This window comes from Seriola dumerili, unplaced genomic scaffold, assembly GCF_002260705.1.
Source record: "Seriola dumerili isolate Sdu_G_001 unplaced genomic scaffold, Sdu_1.0 BDQW01000011.1, whole genome shotgun sequence".
Taxonomy (NCBI): Eukaryota; Metazoa; Chordata; class Actinopteri; order Carangiformes; family Carangidae; genus Seriola; species Seriola dumerili.
The window spans coordinates 2,055,071-2,062,739 of NW_019174266.1; positions in this window are offsets into that span (position 1 = coordinate 2,055,071).

A 7,669-nucleotide genomic window follows, 5' to 3' on the forward strand; every position below is an offset into this window, starting at 1 on the left:
CAGTTACTGTGCTATGTGTTAATTACTGAGCTTTTGAGATGCTGGTAAAGGTGGATTTTACTGCCTTTCAGACGGAGCCATAGTAACTGCTTCACCTTGTTTCCAGTCGTTATGCTAAGCTAAACTTATCAGCTGTAGGCCATGGCTTCAGACCAGCTTCTGTACAGACATGAGAGTGGTATTGGTCATCTCAGTTCATTGACAGTTTTCATTGGAACTTCCAATACCTACTGTTGATAGTGAGATCTGGAGATAATCATGAGTAACAAGAACATTGTAGTGGGATGGACACTGAAATGTCAAAGACAGTGAAGATTATATATTTGTAAAGTCATCTGTAGTCCTTAACATCTGTTTCTTTTGTCACCTGCAGGTCGTAAGCTCTCTTCTCTCTAATGCCGACACATGGTAGAAACCTTAGTCTCTCCAGGAAATGAAGACTTCAGCAGTGAGGTGGTTCAGGCTCGATGCCGTCACGGTCTGCTCTGCTCACATCCAAATATTCAGAGTCAGTCAGTGTGAGTGCAGATGAATATGATGGCAGAGCTGGAGGCTGCAGCCCGTCACGTCTAATAAGAGACTGTCAGGTTATCATAGAAAGTCTATTGATCATCCACATCTGGCCCAGTTTCTCTCCTCGGCCCAGATTAAGGATTTCACAGCAACGTTGATAGAAAATGAATCACAAAAACACAGAGAAATAGTGGGACACAGGGAGTTGGGGGAATGTATAATTAGATGTAATTATTCAGCCTTATGCAATCTTTTTTATTTTTTTATTTAAATTTTTTCAGTTATTTCAAGGAGCTGTGTGTCATACTGGTGTAACATAAGCTTAATGTTTAAATGAGAAACAGCATCCCTTTAGGTCTGCTTTTACATAACACGGAATATTTTAACTTTCTGCAGCTTTCCACTCAAACCTAAACATCAACTCAGCAACTAGAAATTTAAAGACCTCTACTTATTATAGGCTACATCCACACTAATACGTTTTAGTTTTAAAATGCGTCATCTTTGCCACGTTTACGCCTGGTGATAAAACTCAGACTCCAGAGACTTATCGATCACAACCGCTAGTTCTGAATGCAACATGGGTAACAAATTACAAGCATTGTTGAGCTTGTTGTCTTTGGTAGCAGCTGTTGTGTAACTAAATTATGCAATTTAATGCTACTCCTCGTTTTTTATTTTCTGCAACTAACCAACTGCAGAGTAGATAATCTGCTTCCTGTTTACACCGGCATGCACAAACCTGGCCCAGTGTATGTGAATGGTCATGTGATATGTGTTTTCAGGTGTGATAGTAAGGACAGAGATCATACTCTGATACGGAGGTAAAACGGTCATCTGTCAGAGATGGTTTTTGTTTTAAAATTAGTTTTAGTGAAAACGTTGTAGTGTGCACGTATCCATAGTCTATATTCCTGGGGGAAGATGTACGATGTGTTATTTTCAAATGAAGCTCTTTCTGTTTCTTCAGAGGGAGTTTTCTGTTAGAACCTGTCTTTTCTCATAACCAGCCTCTGAGGGGATAATGGCATCTCAAGCTGTTGAACAGCTGATTGTGGATGCATGTTTTTTTAATAAAGGCCAGCTGCCTGCTCAACTTATTATCTACATTCTCTATACGCAGTGATAAACAAGCACATTAGAGACCAGCGCATCTGCTGACACCTCCTGATATACAAGGTCTTTTCAAGAATTCATTTATGTTGAGTATTTTTTCTAAATGGGCCTGGCACTTGTGTATGGCTGTGCCTCTGGGCTGCGTGCCCTCTCCAATTAAAATCTGTTTGCCTAATTGATAAATGTTATCGCTTAATAAGTTGTGACAGAAAATTAATGGCGCTGGTCAGAGCGGGTGTGTGAAGGTCGTGGTGGACGGCTGATGGTTTAATTGGTTTTTACTCGGCTCTCAAGTTGTTTCTTGCCAGGCGCAGCATCCTAAAACAGCCCTGATGTCCAATTCTAGCACACTTACTGCCATTTGAATCAGGATCCAGTCCACCAAATTACCCAAGTCTGGCCTGCTGCCATTAGATTTACTATATTAAAGAGGAAAGCCCTCCCTGGATACTCTTATAGTGTTATGTAGTATCAGTTATCTGACGTTCAAGGGTTGCAAGGGTTACTTTGTGATGTGCTACAATTCGGTCAATGTTATTGATTTCCCACATTACAGAGAATGCCTTTTAGCAAGCCCTGGAGAAGGGCCGTGAACTCAGGTGTGTGTTTTTCACATGTAGAAGTGCATGTGGAGACAGTGATGCAAATAGCGTGGGAAACTGCAGCTAAAGAACCAGAATGTGTATTTTACTCACAAGCTGGAGACCAGACCAGAACTAAGAGAGTGAGGGAGACTTACATGTGAGAAACACAACTCTAAATTAATGCTGCTCTGTGTGTGCAGAATGCATAAATAGACTATAGTAGTGAATAGTAACTGTTTGCTAACAAGTTAGCTATAGCTTATGTGAGTGATGTAGTGTTGGTTGTGTATTTTTTTTTTTTTTTTGCTCCCTAGTCTCCATAAATCATTCAGTCGAGCTTCACGCTTTGAACAATCACATATTAAACAGCTAATGGCCTGGCTTCAGGACACATTTAAGACCTGCTTTGTACCTCCTCTTTAGATGAGCTCTGATATTGCTAGGACAGTTAGCTTAGCTTAACACAAAGAACTTGGAAAACAGCTGGCCTGAACATGCCAAACAGAGTGTAGAAATGACTAGTTGTGGTTGTACAGGGGATTATTGCTTTAAGACGGCCTTTAAAACATTTAAAACACAAAGTACTATGTACACACAGTATGGTTATTATGGTTATTACAATCAGCCATCGAGCAGGAAATATCCTGACATGACACAGTGACAGGATTTGCCTCTTCATTTATCCATTTAGCCAGTGGAGAAATGAAAATACACAGCAAACAATAAATCGATTTTAGCCTGGCTCAAACATTCTCACTTGTCTGTAAATGCACACGCTGCATTACATCCCTCTATGTATCTTTATTACATCTCCTGCCGCTGCATCTTATTTTTCTCCACCTTATTCGTTCTTTCAGGAGCTCTATGAAAAATTCATACTTGGGGATAGTGAACTGCCCACTCTTATTTTAAAAAAAAAAAAAAAAAAAAAACATTTATTTTTACATCTATTGGTATATTGAGACTTCCTCTTTAGATCTGAATCTGCAATTTACAGAGAGGAGGGGAAAGTTATATAAGTGGTGGGCTAAAAGGGGCACATAGGCAGTTCATTTGCATGCTGGTGCAGGCTTCTCCTACAGCAGACATCAGTACATTAAACACCTTTAGCTATGCTAACTAGCTTTGGCCATTAGCAGAAAACAATATTCCTGTTTGTGTTATTCTCTCGACATAATTTCCAAATTAATCAATTACTTGAACATAAAGTGAGGTAATTTGAATTTGTAACTGTTATCACTGACTTCTGTCAGTAGGGAAGGTCACCAGGTCATTTAAATACATTAAATATACACACATATGTTTACACACACACACGCACCATGACACAGGGTTAAATAAACACTTAGCTGCTCCATCTGACCACAGGTCAACAGTGGCGTTGCCGTTTGCCTTGTCACTGGCTCAGCTGCACTCTTTAATTATACATCTATTGATTGGTCAGGATGTCGATAAAGCATTTAAGCAGCTTAATCCATGCTATATTAACATGAACAACATGCACATAGTTTATGTATTAATTCTCAGCCTGTGTCGGAGCACTTGTATTTGTTGCCTCTTGCATTTCAATCAGGCTGCCTTGGGTTTTCCTGAAATGTCGATAGAAAGAGGAGAAATTGATCGATTTGACTGCTGGTGGCAGGAAGGGGAGGAGGAGGTGGTGGTGGCGGAGGAGGAGGTGGCTGGGGACTGCTGAAGTTACTTTCTGTTTTGCTGAACTGATGCCAAACCACTATCTCTCTTCTGCTGCTCTAAACCAACAAATCTATCAGCAAGACTAAGACATCTCTTTAAGTTAAATTAGAGCTGATTGGAAAAGCAATTTACAATTGTGTGCTGTTAAGTCCGTCCATTAATGCATAGACATTTGCTGTATCCGCCCTCTCTCCCCTCCTCTCCTCCCCCTCTTCATCTATACAGTAGATGAGAGCTGTTGCTGAGGGAGTCACTCCATCACTTCTCTGGCGACCTGCGCGGTGCCAGGCTATGAATGGTAAGCACCTTTGGGTGGAGCCGTCCCTGGCTGAGGGGAGCGGGAGCCCGGTTGGACAGAGAGCACAGGGCCACCACTCACCATGACTGCGACAGACAGAGTGGAGAGAAAAAAAAGCACTTGCTTTACAGCTAACTGACAGCAGGTTAATTGACTGAACCCTCCAAAGTGCAGCTCACTAGAGAGTGCCCCCCATCCGCCACCCACCACCCATCCAGTGGCATCTCAATTCACCATCTAAGATAGAGATGTTCTTACTGATCTGTGGCAGGCAGATGCTTATGGAAACCCACTGGGTCTGATTGCATAATAGTTCCTGTATAATGTTAAAAATGTGTACTTCCTGGTGTGTTTGTACTAAGATTAATTGGGGAATCAGTCTATTATTTCACCAACAACAAACCTGTAGTAGAGAGTATTATTAAAACTGTGCAGTCAGTTTTAGGCATGTGGCCTCATACCTTTCCCTGTCAGATCTCCCGACCCTTTTTAAAAAAAAAACTAATCGCTGAAGTGCAATTTATGTCACAAACTATGTTGTGGAATGACATCCTAACTGACGACTTGCCTTGATGAGAGGACTGACAGATTGCATTTTCATTTTCATTTTGACCCCAAAAGAGCGTAGTGACATATAAATGTAATGTGTGTGGGTGCTGTTTGCTTATTGTATTGAATATTGAAAATTGTCACTGTAGAGCAGGTTAAGTCTTTGAAAATTAATTGTCAATAAATTGGGCTTCTCAATTTTGATTTTAACATGCTCATAGAATGCCCATGAGTATGTGAAATACAAATTGAATTACAGCATTTTCTTTTTAATTTTTCTTTTTTTTACTTAGCTTGGCTGAAGAGCAGCACGAGAACAGGTGTCCTAATTGGGTAGCTCACACAGGTTGCGGTCTGCTGGGGCAACAGCATGTCAGACATGAACACAAGGAGACTGAACAAGCTGCTCAAAAAGGCAGGGTCTGTGCTCTGGACTCACTTGTGGAGAGACACGTGCAATGTAAGATTCAGGACATCTTGGACAATGCTAACACGCCTCTCCAATACATTCTGGCAGGATGGAGAAGCAGCTGTATAACACCTCAATTTTTGCATTACATTCATTAATTGTGTTTTTGTGTTAATCTGTTTAACAACAGGTGATGTGATTGTCCAGCAATTTGGAAACTTCTTGTCTCTGGAGCAATGAGAACTCAACTCATAAAAACATCATAGTATAGGAAAGCATAAAACGTCATAGTATAGTAAGGCATGAAAATGTTAAAAGAAAACATCATACTATACTAAATGTCACGAAACTTCATACTATATTAATGCATAAAAATATAAAAAAAGTGTCATACTATAGAAAGGCATAAAATTGTCAAAAAACATTATAGTACAGTAAAGCAGAAAATAATATAGTAGGCATAAAAAAGTCATTGTATAGTAAGGAACAAAAATGTAAAAAATGCCATAGTATAGTGAGACATAAAAATGTCAAAGCACCTCATGATACAGTAAGGCATAAAATGTCATAGTATAGTAAGGCACAAAATGTCGAAAAATGTCGTAGTATAGTAAGGCATAAAAAAGTAATTGTATAGTGTGGCATGAAAATGTCACATTATAATAAGGCATAAAAATGTCAAAAAACATCAAAGTATAGCAAAGCATAAACACGTCATAGTATCATAAGGCATAAAATGTTATAGCATGGTAAGGCATTAAACGTCAAAAAACGTCATAGTAGGGCGTAAAACGTATAGTAAGGCATATAAATGTTTAAAAAAAATGTCATAGTATTGTGAGGCATAAAATGTCGAAAAACGTCAAAGTATAATAAGGCATAAAAATGTCATAAAAAAAAAAAAAAAAGTCATAGTATAGTAAGGCATAAATATGTCATTGTATAATAAGGCATAAAAATGTTTAAAAAAAACATCACTGTATAGTAAGGTATTAAAATGTCAAAAGACGTCAGAGTATAGTAAGGCATAAAAAATGTTTAAAAAAAACATCACTGTATAGTAAGGTATTAAAATGTCAAAAGACGTCAGAGTATAGTAAGGCATAAAAAATGTTTAAAAAAAACATCACTGTATAGTAAGGCATAAAAAATGTTTAAAAAAAACATCATAGTATAGTAAGGCATTAATATGTCATTATATAATAAGGTATAAAAATGTTTAAAAAAAACATCACTGTATAGTAAGGCATAAAAAATGTTAAAAAAAAACCTCATAGTATAGTAAGGCATTAATATGTCATTATATAATAAGGTATAAAAATGTTTAAAAAAAAATGCCATAGTAAAGTAAGGCATAAAAATGTCAAAAAAAAAAAAAAACACAGAATAATAAGACACAAAAATGTCAAAATACATCATTATATAGTAATGCATAAAAATGTGAAAATAAAACGTCATTATATAGTAAGGCATTAAACGTCATAGTATGTGATAAGGGATAAAAAAATAAATAAATAAAAAAAAGTCGTATAGTAAGGCATAAAAAAGTAATAGTATAGTAAGGTATAAAACATCATAATATAGTAAGGCATAAAAACGTCATCGTTGTTAGGATTAGGACCTTGTGGTCCTTTTCTTTCTTTTTTCCTTGTGTTCCGCTGTGTTCCCTTCCTTCTTTTGGTTGTTTGTCCCCAGTTTGCATCTGTTTGTCTGTGTGTGTTTAGCTTGGTGTGGCTTCCTAGATCCTGCTCCCTCCAGTCTCCATCCGTACCTGCTGTTCATCACACAATCAACTCCACAATCACCTGCGGCTCAACTCTTCACTCATCGCAAGATTGTTCTGTATTATGCTATTGCCAGGCTTTGCCTTTTTGGAAAACTTTTTTGCTCTGTGTCTTGTTGAATTGTTCATTAACAGTGAGAATCCTGTGCCTTAGGTTCATTCTCCTGCCACCCTGCCGCCTGCCACGCTCGGCTTCAATCTCATCTTGTCAGTTTGGATTTTGGTTCACTAATTCAACTTAGAAGATTCCTGCCTCTTCATCACACCTGCCTGCACTGCTCCACAACTCCCAACAATATAAAATAAAAAGAATTCTTCAATGTGTTCTGCTTTGTGGGTTCACATCCTCACTAAAACCTTACAATAGTTTAGTGAAAAATAAAAATGTCAAAAAAGGTCATAGTATAGTAAGGCATAGAAATTCATAAAAACGTCATATTATAGAAAGTCATGAAAAGTCATAGTATATTAAGTCATAAAAAGTCATAAAAACATCATAGTATAGTAAGGCATAAAAAGTAAAAAAAAAGTCATGGTATAGTAGGGCATAAAAAGTCAAAAAAGTCATTGTGTAGTGAGGCATAAAAAGTTATAAAAAAGTCATAGTATAGTAAGGCATAAAAAGTCATAAAAACGTCATAGTATAGTAAGGCATGAAAAGTCATAAAAACGTCATAGTATAAAAAGGCAAAAAAAAGTCATATTATAGTAGGGCATAAAAA